General features: G+C 44.0%; 1 protein-coding gene across 2 annotated transcripts in view; it reads right to left on the bottom strand.

Annotated features, from left to right (window-relative positions):
* Nucleotides 1-22,735, bottom strand: part of inpp5b (inositol polyphosphate-5-phosphatase B) — a 194,646-nt gene that overhangs the window by 159,164 nt on the left and 12,747 nt on the right. The gene's annotated exons all lie outside the window — the stretch shown is intronic.

The raw sequence follows: 22,735 nt of genomic DNA, 5'->3' as shown, positions 1-22,735 counted from the left end.
GTTATAGAAGACTTAACAGTACGCTGATGCATTATGCTTGCACAAGCATTAGATGCATCTCTGTATAATTCACGACCGTGTTCTGCCCACTTCAAAAGATATTAGAAGATCAAAACGCAGCCAACTTTGGTGTGAACGAAGCCAATCATTCACCCATTTTGCCCCGATGAGGCTACACCCGGGCTGGAGGAGCAACACCTTATATTTTGGGTAGGTAGCCATCAATCTGATAGAATGAACATCGATTTGTCTAACTTAGGTAACTGCCCGCGCTCTCCCCCCACCTCCACCATTCCTATTTCCCTTTATCACCTTACATTTCCATTATCACCCTCTGGTGCTACACCCTCTTCTTTCTTCCATGGTCTTCTACTCCCTCCTACCAGATTCTCCCTCCTCCAGCCCTTTATCTCTTTCACCAATCAACTTCCCAGCTCTTTACTTCACCCCATCCCCCTCTCCCGGTTTCACCTATTACCTACCACCCTGCAATACACACAAAATGCTGGAGGAACTCAGCAGGGCAGACAGCATCTATAGAAAAAAAGTACAAGTTGACTTTTCAGGCCAAAACCTTTCGGCAGAACCTACCACCTTGTACTTCTTCCTCCCCTCCCCCCCCCCACCTTCTTGCTCTAACTTCTCTTCTTTTTCTCCCCTCCAGTCCTGAAGAAGGGTCGAGGCCCAATACATCAACTGTTTACTCTTTTCCATAGATGCTGCCTGGCCTGCTGAGTTCCTCCAGCATTTTGTGCGTGTTGCCTATATTATTACACTGTTGGATTGAGGTGTGGAATTGTTAATTTTCTTTCAGTTTAACCTTCCTATGCTTGCTTGTATTTATATAATTATGTAATTTTTCAGTAAATATTCCCATAATTATGGCACAGTTGCCTCTGTATTTTTTCAGAAACTTCTGAGTTTTCAGTAACAGGTGTCACACCACTTGAACCTGGCTCTTTTATTGGCTTATTGTTATAAATGGAATTTTTCTTGTTGCTAGTCTGAGATGACCACAACTGCTTTATTCTTTAGTTCTTTCTTGTCTGTTTTGCAGTCTTGTAACACTTAACAAAATTATCATCAAGTAAGCAACAAATTTTATGCCTCATTCCTGACTTCTGAAGAACCTTCTGAACTATCAGGATCCAACCGAAATACCTATTAGTCAGTTTACGACAGCCAATGCTCCATGTTTAAAAGAAAGGAGCCAGAAGCTAAAATTGCGTCATTTCTCATCAGTAAACAGCATTTCCCTTCTCATTTCCAATGCTTCATCTACCGTAATTCACTAGCTCCTGAATCCACTCTGGGTAACACCTCCAGGTACTCTGGGCAAATGCATTTTTAAATGTTCAAGTTTTAATCAGTAGTTTAGCACGGCCGCAGCCAATTCTGTTCACCCAATTGCTCATGCATACACATTCAGATATCACTGGAAAAGGTGGCAAAAACAATCCAGCAAATGGTGGCATCCAATTTAGTTTAGACTGAAAGCAATTAGAGATTAACTTTGTGGCCTCCGGTCCACCAACTATGACGAGTATCAAGACTTGCTGTGATTAAAAAAATGCCAAACTTTTTCAGGGAATGCAATTCCAGCCGCAAGTGCAAATGAGAGCCAGTCTAACAAATTTCTAAGAAAGGACTTTTCTCATGTAGGCATACAAAGAGATTTGCTATGGCAATTGTATATCTGATTGCAGTTCGATTAGGTATTGCCAAACCTCCAGAAGTCAGACTTTTACAACCCCGGGATGAATTCAACATCACAACAGTTCATGATGGGATTTGATATGACTCACGGTTACTTGGCAGCTGCTAAGTTTAACAATAATTTCCCATTGTGTTTCCCATATCCCCTTGTATTCACAGGTACTTAAATCCAGCCCAGACAGGAACTTGAAATTTACTTCATGCTTAATGGTAGCTTCCTGAAATTTAAACCATCGGTCTGGAATATAAACAGAAGTGCAGGAAACGCAACGGCCCGTCACAAAGCACCACTGGAAGAAATACATGAAATTAATGGTTCAAGTTGATCTTTCACCAGAAATAGAAAGTGAGCATTTTTTAGAGAAGGTAGATGATGGAGGAAACAAAGGGACCTTCTGTACGAGGGCACAGACCAGAAAGATTGAACAATGTAAATTATTTTACCACACCCGAGCCTGGGATTGCATTCCCTGAAAAAATGCTGACATTTTTATGCCACTGCACGCCATCACACTTGTTAACAGCCTGTGGACCAGAAAGCCCCCACATTTAATTTCCATTTCCTTTCAGCTTAAATTAAATTGGATACCACAGTTTGCTGCCTTGCTTTTTCCACCTTTGACCAGTGAGAGCCGACTGGCTGAACGGAATTGGTTGGAGCCGAGATAGGGTGTACATGGAGAGATTGTTTCCTGTGGCAGGGGAGTCTATGATCAAAGGGCACAGTCTCAGAATACCAGAACATCCCATTAGAACGGGGGTCAGGAGGAATTTCTTTCACCAGAAGGTGGGGAATTGATGGAATTCTTTGCCTCAGACAGCTGTGGAAGCAAAGTCATTGGGAATATTTAAAGTGGAGGTTGATAGGTTCTTGGCTAGTAAGGGTGTTAAAGGTTATGGGAAGAAGGCAAGAGAATAGGTTTGAGAGGTATAATAGTTCAGCCATGATGGAATGGCGGATCAGACTCAATGGGCCAAGCGTTCTAATTCTGCTCCGATGTCTCGTAGTCTTATGGTCTAATGTAAATGAGGGGGATGCTGACAGCTTGTTGACCGCTGAGCTCCGAGTAGGGTCAGCCAAGGCGGTAAGGTTAAGGTTCCAAACAAAGAGCGATCCAACCAAGACTGGAGCTGGTGGAAGATGACGACACATCGCAATGGCAGTGTAAGTGGAGGAAGAGTGCAGAAGAAGGGCCCCCTGTTGTCTTTTACTCCATGCCATTGGACCCTAGTCCTGATCTGTCCCGGACCATGTGATGGTTGCTTGCTCGTCTGCCTCCCAACATTAATCAAAGTCACGGAAAGGCATTCTTCATTGAAGAATATGTGGATCCTGGATCAGCCTCTACAGTCACCTGAGGACCCACCCCATCAGACTCAACTTAAGTGATCGCACTAGTACAACCTACTAACTACAAATAATCTAACTGGAGGAATCGTAAATAGGAAGGCAATTAAAAGAGAAAGCAAGGGGTATAAAAAACATTGCAATTGACAAATCTAAAATAAAAAAGGATGCTGGGTCAGTTCAGAGAGTATTTTCAGACAGACAAAATTGTTTACTGGACAATGACTTTTCATCACAACTTTCAAGCTCCAGTATAAGCTGAAAAGGCTGGTTATGTGAAATTGTTGAATTCAGTGCTGAGGCAAAGGGGTCTCGGCAGAGGAAGCGATGCAGTTCCTTGAGATTGTTTGGGATTCATCAAAACAGCATAAGAAAGTAAAATCAGAAGTCAGAATGAAAGTGCAAAAGAGGATTGAAGGTGAGAATGAAGGGCTGCTTTCTGCAAAGCAGTGGCCCAATATGTGTTTGGTTTCTTCAATACAGGGGAATCCATATCATGAGTATCACATTCAGTACACCAACTTGAAGCCTGTAGTTAACTGCTACAGGTGTGTTTGGGTTCCTGGATGCTGGAACAGGAAGGATGCAGGTGATACCACGTGGCAAAAGTTAGCTGCTTGCTCTAACTGGGGCAGGTTAATGACTTGATATCACGTAGTCATGTGATGCTAATTCCTAGCACTAATGTCCCCAAATCTAGTGTCATATTTCAGAATATTTGAGGCTCATACAAAATATTAACCACATGGAAGCAAAGAAACATTTCTTACCTCCACGTGCCCTGTTGATTTCCTGCAGGAAAATCCTAGACTGTGAACCAAATGGCAGTTGAAAGGCTTGATCAACATCTTGAGATGTTATTTTGACAGTTGTGTCAGAACCTGTGGATTTGGAATGACACTGCGTTGCTTAGTCCTTTCAGTATCGGTAGAATTTTACATATATGCAGCCAAACCACAAAACTACAAACTATAGCTGATACCAGACCAATCGCATGTCACATGCTCTGAGCTTACCTCATATTACGACACAGAAATACTTTAGTTTTTGCGTTTAGGTGAGTCTACAATTTAAAGGGAGCACATCCAACAGCAAGAGGTCACAAAAGACCTGCTGTTTGCATCATGCATTCCCTATAAGTAGGAGAAATAGATTCACATTTGTACATGACCATCTGGATAAAAATTTCATTTGTTAAGCCAGCTTTCTCTCAGGTAAGGAAGCTAAATGGGTTCTGCACTGAAGATGTACAGTATAAAATGGTTGGTTCAATTTAATGCTGGAGAATGTGTAAAGTATACAACTTGAAATCCTTACTCTTCCCAGACATCCATGAAACAGAAAGAACCAAACCCCAACGAATGCATGTCAGAAAACCACTAGAGCCCCAAAGCCCTACTCCCACGCACAAACAGCAGCAAAGCATCAACCCTCCCTCTCCCCCCTCCCACTTGTTCCAGCAAAAAGCATCAGCACCCCCCCTCCCCCACCATCCAATAGCAAGCGTCCAGCGACCGCGATCTCAAGTTCATCCTAACACTTCAATATCTCAGCAGGCTCCCTCTCTGTCACTAACAAGGGGGAAAGAGAAAGATATCGCAAATGAATATTAGGATTCAGATTTATATATCACGTGTGCATCAAAACATACAGTGAAAAATGCGCTATTGCTGTTAACAGCCAACACACCCAAGGGTATGCTAGGGACAGCCACAACTATCGCTACACATTCCAGCATCAAAACAGCATGTCCACCATGCCCAGCAGAACAACACAGAGCATAGCAAAACAGAAAGTACCAAGTGACAAAGAACAACAGCAAAACCAGCCCCTGTACTGCCCTCCCACCCGCATACACAGTCCAAATGTTTCTTATCTTCTTCCAAATTCAATCAGAATATCATATAAGCATGTACTCAAAACAGAAATCATGAAAGTAATCAAAATCTACACTTAGCATCATTAGATCTTCAGCCATTAAACTGCAAGGATTCAGTTATGCAATTAATATTGTGGATATACTGACACCCAGTGGCATAAGCATTGAAGAAATTCATAAAAATAAGCACCAATTATACAAACACTGTTACCACTGAACTCAAAGCACAAACTGGTACAAATATATATTACAACGTACAGGCTGGCAGTCGGCTAGTCATAATTTAGTCCTGCAACCATTCGAGTATTATCAGTAAGCTTCCATTCCAGAACAAGCATAACCATAAAACAATTACAGCACAGAAACAGGCCATCTTGGCCCTTCTAGTTCGTGCCGAACTCTTACTCTCTCCTAGTCCCACCGACCTGCACTCCATAACCCTCCATTCCTTTCCTGTAGATATAACTATCCAATTTAACTTTAAACGGCAATATCGAACCTGCCTCAACCACTTCTGCTGGAAACTCATTCCACACAGATACCACTCTCTGAGTAAAGAAGTTCCCCCTCATGATACCCCTAAACTTTTGTCCTTTAACTCTCAACTCATGTCCTCTTGTTTTAATCTTCCCCACTCTCAATGGAAAAAGCCTATCCACGTCAACTCTATCTATCCCCCTCATAATTTTAAATACCTCTATCAAGTCCCCCCTCAACCTTCTACACTCCAAAGAATAAAGGCCTAACTTGTTCAACCTTTCTCTGTAACTCAGGTGATGAAACTCAGTCAACATTTTAGCAAACCTCCTCTGTACTCTCTTAATTTTATTGACATCTTTCCTATAATTCGGTGACCAGAATATTTACACAATACTCCAAATTTGGCCTTACCAATGCCTTATACAATTTCAACATTACATCCCAACTCCTATACTCAATGCTCTGATTAATAAAGGCCAGTATACCAAAAGCTTTCTTCACCACCCTATCCAGCATGTTCTTAAAAGAATTCTGAGCACACTTAGAATATTACATAACAAGCAATTTTATAAATTCACAAATAAAAAGGTTCAAATGGATGTGAGGATAAACTTAAAGCGAAAAGAAATCCCAAAATATCAAACTCAACAAGCTAATTAGGTAGGTTCAAAATATTAAAAACGAGACTATCTTCTTCCCAAGTTAACCAGGGCAGACAATTAAGTATGGTTTTGAGGAACTAAATCATACCCAGAGAATAAACTTTAATTATAGCTATGAGAATATTGCACTAAATTGGTGTATACAATAACCTTTTTCATTGCCTTTAAATTTTTGTCTATAAACGTAAAGAAAACTTTAGAAGCATCACAGAGGCGATTACTGAAAAAACATTTCATTTATACATTTATATTTATTTTGCACATGTGTACGAGAGTAAGACTGCGATGCAATACAAGCTTCCACCCTTTTTAAACATTCATTGATCTTTTCGGATCATTGTGATAATTTGCTTTCTTGTAACATCTCAAACTGAGTGTTGTGTTTAGAAGGGAATTCCAGCAATCTGACCAAACAATGATGAAAATGTGTCAAATTAGTGTGTGACTAAAAGAAATTTGAAGGGGCAGTGTTTTCATCTTCCTGATGCCAGTGAGGTGGCTGGACTCTGCTGTTGAGAATCCCTGGCTATTTCCTGGTGCATTTTATAGATGTTACACACTGTAGCAGAAATCGGGACAGTGAACTGTAAAGATGTAGAAGATGAGATGCCAGGTGGAAAAGTGGCTTACTTTGACCTGGTGCTTTTGAGTTTGAAAAAGATAGAAGGGCGTTGGGGAATTATGAGGTGGGTCGCCTCCCACCATAGAAACCATAGAAACTACAGCATAGAAACAGGCCTTTTGGCCCTTCTTGGCTGTGCCAAACCATTTTCTGCCTAGTCCCACTGACCTGCACACGGACCATATCCCTCCATACACCTCCCATCCATGTATCTGTCCAATTTATTCTTAAATGTTAAAAAAGAACCCGCATTTACCACCTCGTCTGGCAGCTCATTCCATACTCCCACCACTCTCTGTGTGAAGAAGCCCCCCCTAATGTTCCCTTTAAACTTTTCCCCCCCTCACCCTTAACCCATGTCCTCTGGTTTTTTTCTCCCCTTGCCTCAGTGGAAAAAGCCTGCTTGCATTCACTCTATCCATACCCATCATAATTTTATATACCTCTATCAAATCTCCCCTCATTCTTCTACGCTCCAGGGAATAAAGTCCTAACCTATTCAACCTTTCTCTGTAACCGAGTTTCTCAAGTCCCGGCAACATCCTTGTAAACCTTCTCTGCACTCTTTAACCTTATTTATATCCTTCCTGTAATTTGGTGACCAAAACTGAACACAATACTCCAGATTAGGCCTCACCAATGCCTTATACAACCTCATCATAACATTCCAGCTCTTATACTCAGTACTTCGATTAATAAAGGCCAATGTACCAAAAGCTCTCTTTACGACCCTATCTACCTGTGACGACCCTTTCAGGGAATTTTGTATCTGTATTCCCAGATCCCTCTGTTCCACTGCACTCCTCAGTGCCTTACCATTAACCCTGTATGTTCTACATTAGTTTGCCCTTCCAACGTGCAATACCTCACACTTGTATTAAACTCCGTCTGCCATTTTTCAGCCCATTTTTCCAGCTGGTCCAAGTCCCTCTGCAGGCTCTGAAAACCTTCCTCACTGTCTACTACACCTCCAATCTTTGTATCATCAGCAAACTTGCTGATCCAATTTACCACATTATCATCCAGATCATTGATATAGATGACAAATAACAATGGACCCAGCACTGATCACTGTGGCACACCACTAGTCACAGGCCTCCACTCAGAGAAGCAATTCTCTACCACCACTCTCTGGCTTCTTCCATCGAGCCAATGTCTAATCCAATTTACCACCTCTCCATGTATACCTAGCGACTGAATTTTCCTAACTAACCTCCCATGCGGGACCTTGTCAAAGGCCTTACTGAAGTCCATGTACACAATATCCACTGAGTTCCCTTCATCCACTTTCCTGGTAACCTCCTTGAAAAACTCCAACAGATTGGTCAAACATGACCTACCACGCACAAAGCCATGTTGACTCTCCCTAATAAGCCCCTGTCTATCCAAATGCTTGTAGATTCTGTCTCTTAGTACTCCCTCCAATAACTTACCTACTACTGACGTTAAACTCACCGGCCTATAATTTCCCGGATTACTTTTCGATCCTTTTTTAAACAACGGAACAACATGAGCCACTCTCCAATCCTCCGGCACTTCACCTGTAGACAGCGACATTTTAAATATTTCTGCCAGGGCCCCCGCAATTTCAACACTAGTCTCCTTCAAGGTCCGAGGGAACACTCTGTCAGGTCCCAGGGATTTATCCACTTTAATTTTCCTCAAGACAGCAAGTACCTCCTCCTTTTCAATCTGTACAGTTTCCATGGTCTCACTACTTGATTCCCTCAATTCCATGGATTTCATGCCAGCTTCCTTAGTAAATACAGACGCAAAAAACCTATTTAAGATCTCCCCCATTTCCTTTGGTTCCGCACAAAGCCAACCACTCTGATCTTCAAGAGGACCAATTTTATCCCTTACAATCCTTTTGCTCTTAATATACTTGTAAAAGCTCTTTGGATTATCCTTCACTTTGACTGCCAAGGCAACCTCATGTCTTCTTTTAGCCCTCCTGATTTCTTTCTTAAGTATTTTCTTGCACTTCTTATACTCCTCAAGCACCTGATTTACCCCGTTTCCTATACATTTCATACAACTCCCTCTTCTTCTTTATCAGAGTTGCAATATCCCTTGAGAACCAAGGTTCCTTATTCCTATTCAATTTGCCTTTAATCCTGACAGGAACATACAAACTCTGCACTCTCAAAATTTCCCCTTTGAAGGCTTCCCACCTACCAATCACATCTTTGCCAGAGAACAACCCGTCCCAATCCACGCTTTTTAGATCCTTTCTCATTTCTTCAAATTTGGCCTTCTTCCAGTTCAGAACCTCAACCCTCGGACCAGATCTATCCTTGTCCATGATCAAATTGAAACTAATGGTGTTATGATCACTGGAACCAAAGTGCTCCCCTACACAGACTTCTGTCACTTGCCCTAATTCGTTACCTAACAGGAGATCCAATATTGCATCCCCTCTAGTTGGTCCCTCTATATATTGATTTAGAAAACTTTCCTGAACACATTTTACAAACTCTAAACCATCTAGACCCCTAACAGTATGGGAGTCCCAATCAATGTATGGAAAATTAAAATCCCCTACCACCACAACTTTATGTTTCCTGCAGTTGCCTGCTATCTCTCGGCAGATTTGCTCTTCCAAGTCTCATTGACTATTGGGTGGTCTGTAATACAATCCCACTAATGTGGCCATACCTTTCCTGTTTCTCAGCTCCACCCATAAGGACTTAGTAGACAAGCCCTCTAATCTGTCCTGCCTGAGCACTGCTGTAATATTTTCCCTAACAAGCAGAATACACCATCTTTGCAACACACATCAAAGTTGCTGATGAACGCAGCAGGCCAGGCAGCATCTCTAGGAAGAGGTACAGTTGACGTTTCGGGCCGAGACCCTTCGTCAGGACCATCTTTGACCTGCTTTGTTCTTGCACAATTTATCTCTCTGTTCTAGGTAACTTTTTGATCAACTGTGACATGCAAGATACTGATAAGGCAAGTCAAAGGGTGGAGTTTGCAATTCAGGTGTGATGATGTTGTTTAATGTCATTTGCCAGTGTTTTGACATTGTCTTGCGGGAGATAATCATTGCCTAGATTTCAATGTTTCTTGCCTGTATCAGGCCAAGTCTGAATGATTTACAGGTTTCCTTATGGCTGGTCTGGATTGCTTTGAATTGAATTGAATTGACTTTATCACTTACAGTTGAAGTCAGAAGTTTACATACACCTTAGCCAAATACATTTAAACTCAGTTTTTCACAATTCCTGACATTTAATCTTAGAAAACATTCCCTGTTTTAGGTCAGTTAGCTTCACTATTTTAAGAATGTGAAATGTCAGAATAATAGTAGAGAGAATGATTTATTACAGCTTTTATTTCTTTCATCACTTTCCCAGTGGGTCAGAAGTTTACATACACTTTGTTAGTATTTGGTAGCATTGCCATTAAATTGTTTAACTTGGGTCAAACGTTTTGGATAACCTTCCACAAGCTTCTCACAGTAAGTTAGTGGAATTTTGTTCCATTCCTCCAGACAGACCTGGTGTAACTGAGTCAGGTTTGTAAGCCTCCTTGCTCGCTCACGCTTTTTCAGTTCTGCCCACAAATTTTCTATTGGATTGAGGTCAGGGCTTTGTGATGGCCACTCCAATACCTTGACTTTGTTGTCCTTAAGCAATTTTGCCACAACTTTGGAGGTATGCTTGTGGTCATTGTCCATTTGGAAGACCCATTTGCAACCGAGCTTTAACTTCCTGACTGATGTCTTGAGAATTTGCTTCAATATATCCACATAATTTTCCTTCCTCATGATGCCATCTATTTTGTGAAGTGCACCAGTCCCTCCTGCAGCAAAGCACCCCCACAACATGATGCTGCCACCCCATGCTTCACGGTTGGGATGGCGTTCTTCGGCTTGCAAGCCTCACCCTTTTTCCTCCAGACATAACGATGGTCATTATGGCCAAACAGCTCAATTTTTGTTTCATCAGACCAGAGGTCATTTCTCCAAAAAGTAAGATCTTTGTCCCCATGTGCACTTGCAAACTGTAGTCTGGCTTTTTTATGGCGGTTTTGGAGCAGTGGCTCCTTCCTTGCTGAGCAGCCTTTCAGGTTATGTCGATATAGGACTTGTTTTACTGTGGATATAGATACTTGTCTACCTGTTTCCTCCAGCATCTTCACAAGGTCCTTTGCTGTTGTTCTGGGATTGATTTGCACTTTTCACGCCAAAGGATGTTCATCTCTAGGAGACAGAATGCGTCTCCTTCCTGAGCGGTATGACAACTGCGTGGTCCCATGGTGTTTATACTTGTGTACTATTGTTTGTACAGATGAACGTGGTACCTTCAGGTGTTTGGAAATTGCTCCCAAGGATGAACCAGACTTGACATCATTTTCTGACCTCAATCTGATAGAAAATTTGTGGGCAGAACTGAAAAAGCGTGTGCGAGCAAGGAGGCCTGCAAACCTGACTCAGTTACACCAGGTCTGTCTGGAGGAATGGAACAAAATTCCAGCAACTTACTGTGAGAAGCTTGTGGAAGGCTATCCAAAACGTTTGACCCAAGTTAAACAATTTAAAGGAAATGCTACCAAATACTAACAAAGTGTATGTAAACTTCTGACCCACTGGGAAAGTGATGAAAGAAATAAAAGCTGAAATAAATCATTCCCTCCACTATCATTCTGACATTTCACATTCTTAAAATAGTGAAGCTAACTGACCTAAAACAGGGAATGTTTTCTAAGATTAAATGTCAGGAATTGTGAAAAACTGAGTTTAAATGTATTTGGCTAAGGTGCATGGAAACTTCTGACTTTAGCTGTACATCCTTCTTATATGTGAGAAGTAAAAATCGTTACGTTATGTCTCCCTCTAAATGTGCAATATAGTAATTTGTAATAAATAGTATGTACAACAGGACAGTCAATATAACATAGAAATACAACTGTATTAGCATGAATGAATCAGTCTGATGGCCTGATGGAAGAAGGCGTCCCGTAGCCTGTTGGTCCTGGCTTTTATGCTGTAGTACCGTTTCCCAGATGGTAGCAGCTGGAACAGTTTGTGGTTGGGATGACTCGGGTCTCCAATGATCCTTCGGGCCCTTTTTACACACCCGTCTTTGTGAATGTCTTGAATAGTGGGAAGTTCACATTTGCAGATGCACTGGGCTGTCCGCACCACTCTCTGCAGAGTCCTGCGATTGAGGGAAGTACAGTTCCCATACCAGGCGGTGATGCAGCCAGTCAGGATGCTGTCAATTGTGCCCCTGCAGAAAGTTCTTCAGATTTGAGGGCCTATACCAAACTGCCTCAACCATCTGGGTGGCATCACTGTCATGGGTATACAGAGAGTAAAGGAGGGTGCTTAGGATACAGCCCTGAGGGACACCTGTGCTGAGGGTCAGAGTGGCAGAGGTGAGGGAGCCCACTCTTACCACCTGCCAGTGATCTGACAGGAAGTCCAGGATCCAGCTGCACAAGGCAGGGTGAAGGCAGAGGTCTCTAAGCTTCTTGTCGAGCCTGGAGGGAATTATGGTGTTGAATGCTGAACTGTAGTCCAAGAACAGCATTCTCACATAAGCATCCTTCTTCTCCAGGTATGCAAGGGTGGTGTATAGAGCTGTGGCTGTGGATCGGTTGTGTTGGTCGGTGAACTGTGTGGGTGGTAGCGTGCTGCAGATGTAGTCCTCGACCAGCCTCTGAAAGCATTTGTTTATTATTGAGCTAAGTTCAATGGGACGCCAGTCGTTCAGACATGTTACCTTGGTCTCTTTTAGGCACAGGAACAATGGTGGCTGTTTTGAAGCAAGAGGGCACTCTACACTGGGAGAGGGAGAGAGCAAGTGTCTGTAAACACACCTGCCAGTTATGCCGCGCACACTCTGAGTACCTGCCCTGACATGCAGTCCGGTCCTGCAGCCTTGTGCTGTCCACTTCTTCGAAACACTTGCGTACTTCAGCCTCAGAGATAACCAAGGTGTAGGTCTCACCAGCGGCTCGACTTGTGTTAGCAACATCGAACCCAGCATAAAAAAGATTTAGCTCATTTGGGATAGAGGCAGTGACTTTGGAAACACCGGTGCATTTAGCTTTGAAGTCTGCAGACCTTGCCATAAGCTGCGTGTGTTGTTGGAGGAGAGCTGTGTCTGGATCATGTCCCTGCTTTGTCGTTTCACTGACTTGATGATATTGCGCAGATCGTAGCTGCATTTCTTGAGTTTCTGTTGGTCACCAGCAATGTAAGCTCTGTGTTGCACAGTTAGTGCAGCTCACACGGAACCGTTGATGCAGGGTTTCTGGTTTGGGAAGACCCTGACCGATTTCAGGGGGACAACATCCTTGAGGCACTTGTGAATGAAACTCGTGACCCCTTCCGTGAACTCAGAGACATCCTCATCATGGAAGACATTCCAGTGGACATCATCAAAGCAGTCCTGTAGCATGGAGGCCGACTGGTCAGACCAACAGTGGACGGTTTTATCTATGGGCGCCTCTTGTTTCAGCTTCTGCCTGTACTGCGGCAGCAAGATGGAGGAGTGATCTGACTTTCCAAACGGCGGGCCGAGGAGCACCTTGGAAGTATTGCGGAAGTGGAGAGTAGCGGTCGAGTGTGCTCACCTGGATGTGTCGACAAAACTTCGGACAGACTTTTGACAGCGATCAACAGGAATTCTGCAGATGCTGGAAATTCAAGCAACATACATCAAAGTTGCTGGTGAACGCAGCAGGCCAAGCAGCATCTAAAGTTGAAGAGCCGAAGAAATTACAGATGGGGAGCAGTGACAGCGATGCTCTATTAAAGTTACCGGCGACAATGAAGGCAGCCTCCGGGTGTGAAGTCTCCAGGGTGCTGATGGTCTCATACAGTTCCTAGAAAGCCAGGTCAGTATCGCACTTAAGAAATTCTAAGTGGAACTGAGCTCTGCAATTAGTAAACACCTCCCTTTGGGATTTTTCAACAGAAGGAGACCATTAATGAAGCAAAGGGATGGCTGTGACAAGGACAATGTCTTGAGGAACTCCAGCAGCAATGCCCTGGGACTGAGATAAATAGCCTTCAATAAGGATTAAGGGTCAACTTTATTTTCCATAAACATTGACATGCATTAGGAATTTGCTGTGGTGTGTTGGCCAGACCATGACATGCAACAAAAAAAAACAAAATTCAATAATTATAAAGAATCCAGGATTACATAAAATAAAAAGTTAGAGGTTTGAGTATAGATATGTAATAAAATATGCATATATATGAGCATGCATTTAGAATGTAAACAGCATTATAATGTAGTTGAAAGTGCACCGGGGGGTGGGGTTTAAATGGATGGGGAAATGGCATGGGCTAATTAGAATGGACAATCAGATTAACAGCCTGGGGAAAGAAACTTCAAAGATGATGTGATTTTTGTTTTAATAGCCTTACGGCACTTTCCAGAAGGGAGTTTCAGGAAAGCAGAGTTTGCTGGATGGGTAGTGTCCACATTGACTTCTGTACACCAATGGTTCACGAAAATTATTCCACGATTGAATGGCTTGTCACACGAAGAGCGTTTGATGGCTCTGAGCCTATATTCATTGGAATTCAGAAGAATGAGGGGTGACCTCATTGAAACCTATCGAATGGTGAAAGGCCTTGATAGAGTAGATGTGGAGAGGATATTTCCTATGGTGGGAGAGTCTAACACCAGAGGACACAGCCTCAGAATAGAGGGGTGTTCTTTTAACACGGAGGTGAGGAGGAATTTCCTTTGCCAAAGAGTGGTGAATCTGTGGAATTCTTTGCCACAGGTGGCTGTGGAGGCCAAGTCTTTATATATATTTAAGGCAGAGATGGACAGGTTCTTGATTGGTCAGGGCAAGGAGGAATTCTGGGAGGGGGAGGGGGAGGCAGAAGATTGGAGTTAAGAGGGAAGTTGGATCAGCCATGACGAAATAACAGAATTGGTCACGACAAAGGGCCAAATGGCCTAATTCTGTTCCTATATCTTATGATCTAAATGGTGAGATGTGGTATTAAATTATTCAGCGAGGATGAACTGGATCCCCCCCCCCCACCCCAATACTGGATTCCCAGTTCTGCTGCGTCAATATCCAATATTAATTAAGGTACAGGAAAGAAAATGTCACTAATTTGGCCTGAATCTGCTCGTGTTGGTGGTATTAGTAATGGCCTGCTCTTGCCACCTGATGGGGACTTTAGCTTATATAAAGCTTATACATCCCCACCTTTCTACAAAAAAAACCTTCAGTCCTGATAAATCTATTGCTACCAACATCTTGTCTTGTCTTGTCTATATTGCACCACCTGCCGCCACTGGGCTATCAACGTGCAGGAGCAATGTGTGGTTAAGTGCCTTGCTCAAGGACACAACGCGCTGCCTCAGCTGAGGCTCGAACTCGCGACCTTCAGATCACTAGTCCAACAACTTAACCACTTGGCCACGAACGTCAATTGATTGTAGTTTTGTTTGGTTGCCCGTGGGGTCACGTGAAACTTCAAAGATGAAAATAGGAAGCCCTGTAGCAGGAAATGATTGAATGAAGCCAGCACATCAACTGCTTCTCCCTGCGTATCTTCTAAACGTCCGTGACTCCCTTAAAATGACTTGGTGATCTAACTATCCATTCATCCATCAGTATTAGTCTGATGCAAACTGTTTAAATTCAATATTCTCAAGGAACAGTCTCCTCACAAAATCTTTTTAATATTGTTCTTCCTCAAACCATCTCATTACCCCCGAGCACATAATCAAGCTTTTCAAAGTGCTCAGGGCCTCGGTACCATGGCAGCTAGAATGATGTTATTACAGCTCGTGGCGTTTCAGAATCCAGAGCACGTCTGTAAGGAGTTCATACGTCTTCCCCCCCCCCTCCGTGTGACCGTATAGCTTTTCACTAAGTACTCCAGAGTCCAAGGACATAAACTGGACATTGTAAATTGTCTTGTGGTCAGGCGTAGGGTAAAATAGGTGGATTGCTGGGCAGTGTGGCTTGTTGGGTCTAGAAGGGCCTGCTTTGTGCCATATCGCTAAATAAATAACTAAATTATGCTGTCAAGACACAACCCTTTCTATGGAACTTGCGTATAATCCTTTTGCTGGCTCAAAAACTGCTTAAGCTTGATTAAGCAACACACATCAAAGTTACTGGTGAACACAGCAGGCCAGGCAGCATCTCTAGGAAAAGGTACAGTCGACGTTTCAGGCCGAGACCCTTCGTCAGGACTAACTGAAGGAAGAGCTAGTAAGAGATTTGAAAGTGGGAGGGGGAGGGGGAGATCCAAAATGATAGGAGAAGACAGGAGGGGGAGGGATGGAGCCAAGAGCTGGACAGTTGATTGGCAAAAGGGATATGAGAGGATCATGGGACAGGAGGCCCAGGGAGAAAGAAAAGGGGGAGGTGGGGAGAAAGCCCAGAGGACGGGCAAGGGGTATAGTCAGAGGGACAGAGAGAGAAAAGGAGAGTGAGAGAAAGAATGTGTGTATATAAATAACGGATGGGGTACGAGGGGGAGGGGGGGCATTAGCGGAAGTTTGAGAAGTCGATGTTCATGCCATCAGGTTGGAGGCTACCCAGACGGAATATAAGGTGTTGCTCCTCCAACCTGAGTGTGGCTTCATCTTTACAGTAGAGGAGGCTGTGGATAGACATATCAGAATGGGAATGGGATGTGGAATTAAAATGTGTGGCCACTGGGAGATCCTGCTTTCTCTGGCGGACAGAGCGTAGGTGTTCAGCAAAGCGGTCTCCCAATCTGCGTCGGGTCTCGCCCATCTATAGAAGGCCACATCAGGAGCACTGGACGCAGTATATCACCCCAGCCGACTCACAGGTGAAGTGTCGCCTCACCTGGAAGGACTGTCTGAGGCCCTGACTGGTGGTAAGGGAGGAAGTGTAAGGGCATGTGTAGCACTTGTTCCGCTTACAAGGATAAGTACCAGGAGGGAGATCAGTGGGGAGGGATGGGGGGGATGAATGGACAAGGGAGTCGCGTAGGGAGCGATCCCTGTAGAAAGCAGAGATGGGGGGGGAGGAAAAGATGTGCTTAGTGGTGGGATCCCGTTGGAGGTGGCGGAAGTTACGGAGAATAATATGTTGGACCCGGAGGCTGGTGGGGTGGTAGGTGAGGACCAGGGGAACCCTATTCCTAGTGGGGTGGCAGGAGGACGGAGTGAGAGCAGACGTGCGTGAAATGGGCAAGATGTGTTTGAGAGCAGAGTTGATGGTGGAGGAAGGGAAGCCCATTTCTTTAAAAAAGGAGGGAGAGAGAAACCGGGGAATTATAGGCCGGTTAGCCTAACGTCGGTGGTGGGGAAACTGCTGGAGTCAGTTATCAAGGATGTGATAACAGCACATTTGGAAAGCGGTGAAATGATCGGACAAAGTCAGCATGGATTTGTGAAAGGAAAATCATGTCTGACGAATCTCATAGAATTTTTTGAGGATGTAACTAGTAGAGTGGATAGGGGAGAACCAGTGGATGTGGTATATTTGGATTTTCAAAAGGCTTTTGACAAGGTCCCACACAGGAGATTAGTGTGCAAACTTAAAGCACATGGTATTGGGGGTAAGGTATTGGTGTGGGTGGAGAATTGGTTAGCAGACAGGAAGCAAAGAGTGGGAATAAACGGGACCTTTTCAGAATGGCAGGCGGTGACTAGTGGGGTACCGCAAGGCTCAGTGCTGGGACCCCAGTTGTTTACAATATATATTAATGACTTGGATGAGGGAATTAAATGCAGCATCTCCAAGTTTGCGGATGACACGAAGCTGGGTGGCAGTGTTAGCAGTGAGGAGGATGCTAAGAGGATGCAGGGTGACTTGGATAGGTTGGGTGAGTGGGCAAACTCATGGCAGATGCAATTTAATGTGGATAAATGTGAAGTTATCCACTTTGGTGGCAAAAATAGGAAAACAGATTATTATCTGAATGGTGGCCGATTAGGAAAAGGGGAGGTGCAACGAGACCTGGGTGTCATTATACACCAGTCATTGAAAGTGGGCATGCAGGTACAGCAGGCGGTGAAAAAGGCGAACGGTATGCTGGCATTTATAGCGAGAGGATTCGAGTACAGGAGCAGGGAGGTACTACTGCAGTTGTACAAGGCCTTGGTGAGACCACACCTGGAGTATTGTGTGCAGTTTTGGTCCCCTAATCTGAGGAAAGACATCCTTGCCATAGAGGGAGTACAAAGAAGGTTCACCAGATTGATTCCTGGGATGGCAGGTCTTTCATATGAAGAAAGACTGGATGAACTGGGCTTGTACTCGTTGGAATTTAGAAGATTGAGGGGGGATCTGATTGAAACGTATAAGATCCTAAAGGGATTGGACAGGCTAGATGCGGGAAGATTGTTCCCGATGTTGGGGAGGTCTAGAACGAGGGGTCACAGTTTGAGGATAGAGGGGAAGCCTTTTAGGACCGAGGTTAGGAAAAACTTCTTCACACAGAGAGTGGTGAATCTGTGGAATTCTCTGCCACAGCAAACTGTTGAGGCCAGTTCATTAGCTATGTTTAAAAGGAAGTTAGATATGGCCCTTGTGGCTACAGGGGTCACGGGGTATGGAGGGAAGGCTGGGTTCTGAGTTGGATGATCAGCCATGATCATAATAAATGGCGGTGCAGGCTCGAAGGGCCGAATGGCCTACTCCTGCACCTATTTTCTATGTTTCTATGTTTCTATGTTTAAAAAAAGGACATCTCCCTCGTCCTGGAATGAAAAGCCTCATCCTGAGAGCAGATGCGGCGGAGACGGAGGAATTGTGAGAAGGGGATGGCACTTTTGCAAGAGACAGGGTGAGAAGAGGAATAGTCCAGGTAGCTGTGAGAGTCAGTAGGCTTATAGTAGACATCAGTAGATAAGCTGTCTCCAGAGATAGAGACAGAAAGATCTCGAAAGGGGAGGGAGGTGTCAGAAATGGACCAGGTAAACTTGAGGGCAGGGTGAAAGTTGGAGGCAAAGTTAATAAAGTCAACGAGCTCAGCATCTCTCTCCTGGCACTTATCCTTGTAAGCGGAAGAAGTGCTACACATGCCCTTACACTTCCTCCCTCACCAACATTCAGGGCCCCAGACAGTCCTTCCAGGTGAGGTGACACTTCACCTGTGAGTCGGCTGGGGTGATATACTGCGTCCGGTGCTCCTGATGTGGCCTTCGATATATGGGTGAGACCCAACGCAGACTGGGAGACCGCTTTACTGAACACCTACACTCTGTCCGCCAGAGAAAGCAGGATCTCCCAGTGGCCACACATTTTAATTCCACATCCCATTCCCATTCCCATTCTGACACACCAACTTTAAACTTGATTAAACTTGGAGCAGTGCTGCCAGGATAATCAAGGACACGACCCACCCAGTCAACACACTTTTTGTCCCTTTTCCCTCCGGGACTAGTACAGCCAGATTTGGGAACAACTTCTTTCCAACTGTGATAAGGCTGCTGAACAGATCCTGACCCGGATCTGGGCCGTACCCTCCAAATATCCGGACCTGTCTCTCGGTTTTTTTGCACTACCTTACTTTCCATTTTTCTATTTTCTATTTATGATTTATAATTTAAATTTTTAATATTTACTAATTTTTACTATTTTTAATATTTATAATCCAGAGAGCGGGAAGCACAGAATCAAATATCGCTGTGAAGATTGTACGTTCCAGTATAAATTGTTTGGCGAAAATAAAGTATAAAGTATAAACTATTAAGATGAGCTGGAAAATACTCTGCCTTGAGAGAGATTGGTCAATTTTTAATCACAACTCGAGGGAGCAACTCTGCAGCAATTTGAAATTCAGAAATACCACAAATAACCTCCCCCACCCCCCACACATCTTTTCTGCTACGCTCCCGATACTTCTCCTTTGATCGTTGTTGTAGCTCAGTGGTTTCCCCACTAATAAGCAAAGTGGTGTAAGTGGCCAGGCTGCTTACTCGGTTTTGTTCCCTCAGAGTTTCATAAGAGTTAGCATTTGTGGCCAAGGCAATTTCCTGTTGGAAGTTTAAAAAGAAACTGATGGAATGTTGAAAGCCCTCAACAGAGTGAATGTGGGAGAGGATGTTTGCTATAGTGGGCGGGTGGGGGGGGGAAGGGTTCTAAGGCCAGAGGTCACAGCCTCAAAATAGAGGGGTGCCCATTTAGAATGAAAATAAGGAGGAATTTCTTTAGCCAGAGGCTGGTGATCAATCTGTGGAACCGCTGCCACAGGTAGCTGTGGAGGCCAAGTCATTGGGTATATTTAAGACAGACTTTGATAGATTCTTGATTAGTCGGGGCTTGAAGGGATACGGGGAGAAGGCAGGAGATTGGAGCTGAGAGGGAAAACAGATCAGCCATGATAAGACGGCGGAGCAGGCTTGATGGGCCAAATGGCCTAATTCTGCTCCTATATCTTATGGTCTTATAGTCTAAACCAGGGTTCCCCAATTAGTTTTCCACAAGGGCCATATTATGTCAAACATGCCAAGCCAGAGGCCAAGATGGCCAGGGCTTTTTTTCCATTGCGGCAGTAAGTTGTTTTCTGGGGGTGGCGGGGTGGTAGTGGTGGTGGTCGTAGTAGTAGTAGTAGTATTAGTAGTAGTAATAATAATAATTTAGGCCCAGGCTCAAAGCCTGTGTTGTGGGTCATACAAGAAAAAAAATGCACTCTTGAAACAAAATAAGTCCAGAACCAACCATTTAATTATGACTGTAGCTATCACAACTGTCAGCTGTCACATTGAGAACTCATCTGGGACTTAAAATACACACACACACACACACACACACACACACAGTAAACATGGTAGTCTTCACCACTTCTCTTCCACACAAAGAATTTTAGTAGTACTGCCCTTTCCACTGTTTCTGTTCTCCTTTAATCTATTTGTTCTTTTTAATTAAGCTATGTAGCATTTGAAGTATGAAGTGTAGCTATGACTGAAATTATCAGTATTATTGTTGTTGTAATACTATTATACCACAATAAGATTGACAAATGGACAAAAATAAATTGATTCACTCACCAATCAGTGAGAGAAGTGACAGCGACGGGATGAGGCAACCCTTCTGATGTTGGGCCTGTATTCTGTTGTGGCAATCCTGAGGCACTGGCCAAGATGTGCATTGGAGAGTCTGTTTCTGTCCTGATTCTTGATAGAGTTCAATGAAGAAAATGACGACTCACATATGTACGTGGAGGGGAACAGTGTGAGTAGGAGCATTGCAATAGCTCTCGTGTTTTTGAATTGAGCTTGGGGAACCACGTTGATCCAATAGTCAGTCACCCCAACATCCTTATGTTGTGCTTTGAGCAAACCAGATGTTCCCATTTCCAAGACCTCCATCTGAAGAGTTGCCTCATCTATGGAAGGCTCCAGCCTTCTGGCCTCTGCAGTCCACTGGCCGTCAGCCAAAACGGAGAAGGGCCGTCTCAGGAAGAGGAGGATGTCACCTGAGAGTTTAGGGGAGCTTTCAAATCATTCCCCGAAGTTTTCTGCCAGGCTCGTCACGAAATCCTTCATCACTGGATCCTCCTGCATTTCGCTCTTCTCGCAATGCTCCCGCAGATTTGGAAAGTGCAACTTTCTCCCGTGAATGTCTCTCTCCAAAAGGTTCAGCTTTGACCGGAAAGCTTCAATCGCCTCGTACATGTCCTCAACAGCGTGGTTGCTGCCTTGTAATTGCAGATTAAGTTGATTTAGATGAGACATGATGCCACACAAAAAAAGATCATGTGCCATCACCTTGTTGGCATTTAAAAACCTCTTAAATCCTTGGGTTTTTTTGGCTCTGCAGGCTGGATAAAAATGACACAAGCTCATCGCGCAGATCGCGCAGGTCGCACACCCTCTCCAACACACGGCCTTTGCTCAGCCAGAGAACATCATTATGCAGCAAAAGATCTGTGTTCCGCTGACATTTCCTCCAGCAATGCTCTGAAAAGGTGATATTGCAGACTAGTACTCTCACGAAAGAAACTTTACCAGTCTCGTCACAGTATCCATCGCCCCTTTCATTTCCCCATAGTTTAGGGCACAACACTGATTTACGAATAATGCAATGAAATGCCAAGAGTGCTGGGTTAACAGCAGCAAACCTGCTTACCAAGCCCTTGTGTTGTCCCACCATCGACGGAGCCCCATCGGTGACAACGGACACAATTTTGCTCACATCCAAGCCCACTCTTCTCAAAGAACTGTGTTAATTCGTCAAAAATTATTTCCCCAGTTGTGCGCCCAGGCAGAGGAAGCAAACAAAGCAGCTCTTCCCGAAAGGTCTTCCCATCAAAAAATCTTGCGAACACAGATAGCTCTTCCGTTATCAGTTCGGTCACAGGACGACTCTATGACTAGTGATATGGCTTCTGCTTTCTCCAAATCGGTGGGTAGGTTGGAAAAGCACTCCTCTGCTGAAACTTCCACTCTTCTTGTTGCCGTGTTAGCCGACAATGGTCTTTAATAGCTCCACAACCGTTTTCTTGGTTTTCTCATCATGACTTAAAACTTCGCCAACCATATCAATCGCACACGTTTTAATCAATTCAGCATCAGCGAACGGCTTCTTAGCTTTGGCAATATTCCATGACACATGCTATGATGCAGCTGTTGCGCTCTTTTGTGCAGATGTTGACTTATAGATAGTAGAAACGGAGTGCTTGTATGATGTTATCATATTTGCAATTTTTTGTTTGTGTTGATCTGATTTTGCAGGCTAGTTGGCATTAAAACTGGCAGCATGCATAGTGTTGACGTGCCGCTTTAGATTTTCTGATTTGCAGACAGCTATGGACTGCATGGACATTAAGCACGTCGGTTTAGCATTGGCATGATCCAGTAAAATAAAACAAAATTAATCAGTCCAGTCAGATTTGAACTGACAGTTTTCCTGGTCAGCTTTGCGCTTTTTCATGCAGGCCACGTTGTTCTTAGTTTAGGGTCCGTGACTTACTGCTGGTGACAATTCACTTAGAGGACAGATTCGCTTCTTAGATGACAGGCGGGTAGCTGATACATGCCGCTGTCTAGTCGAGGACTGTAGATCGCACGCTCTACGGGAGTGTAGGTCAAGTATACGGTGTGGGA

The sequence above is a fragment of the Mobula hypostoma genome, chromosome 26, assembly GCF_963921235.1.
Source record: "Mobula hypostoma chromosome 26, sMobHyp1.1, whole genome shotgun sequence".
Classification (NCBI taxonomy): domain Eukaryota; kingdom Metazoa; phylum Chordata; class Chondrichthyes; order Myliobatiformes; family Myliobatidae; genus Mobula; species Mobula hypostoma.
The sequence above is the reverse complement of the archived record's forward strand: the minus strand, read 5'-3'. Positions and strand labels throughout refer to the sequence as shown.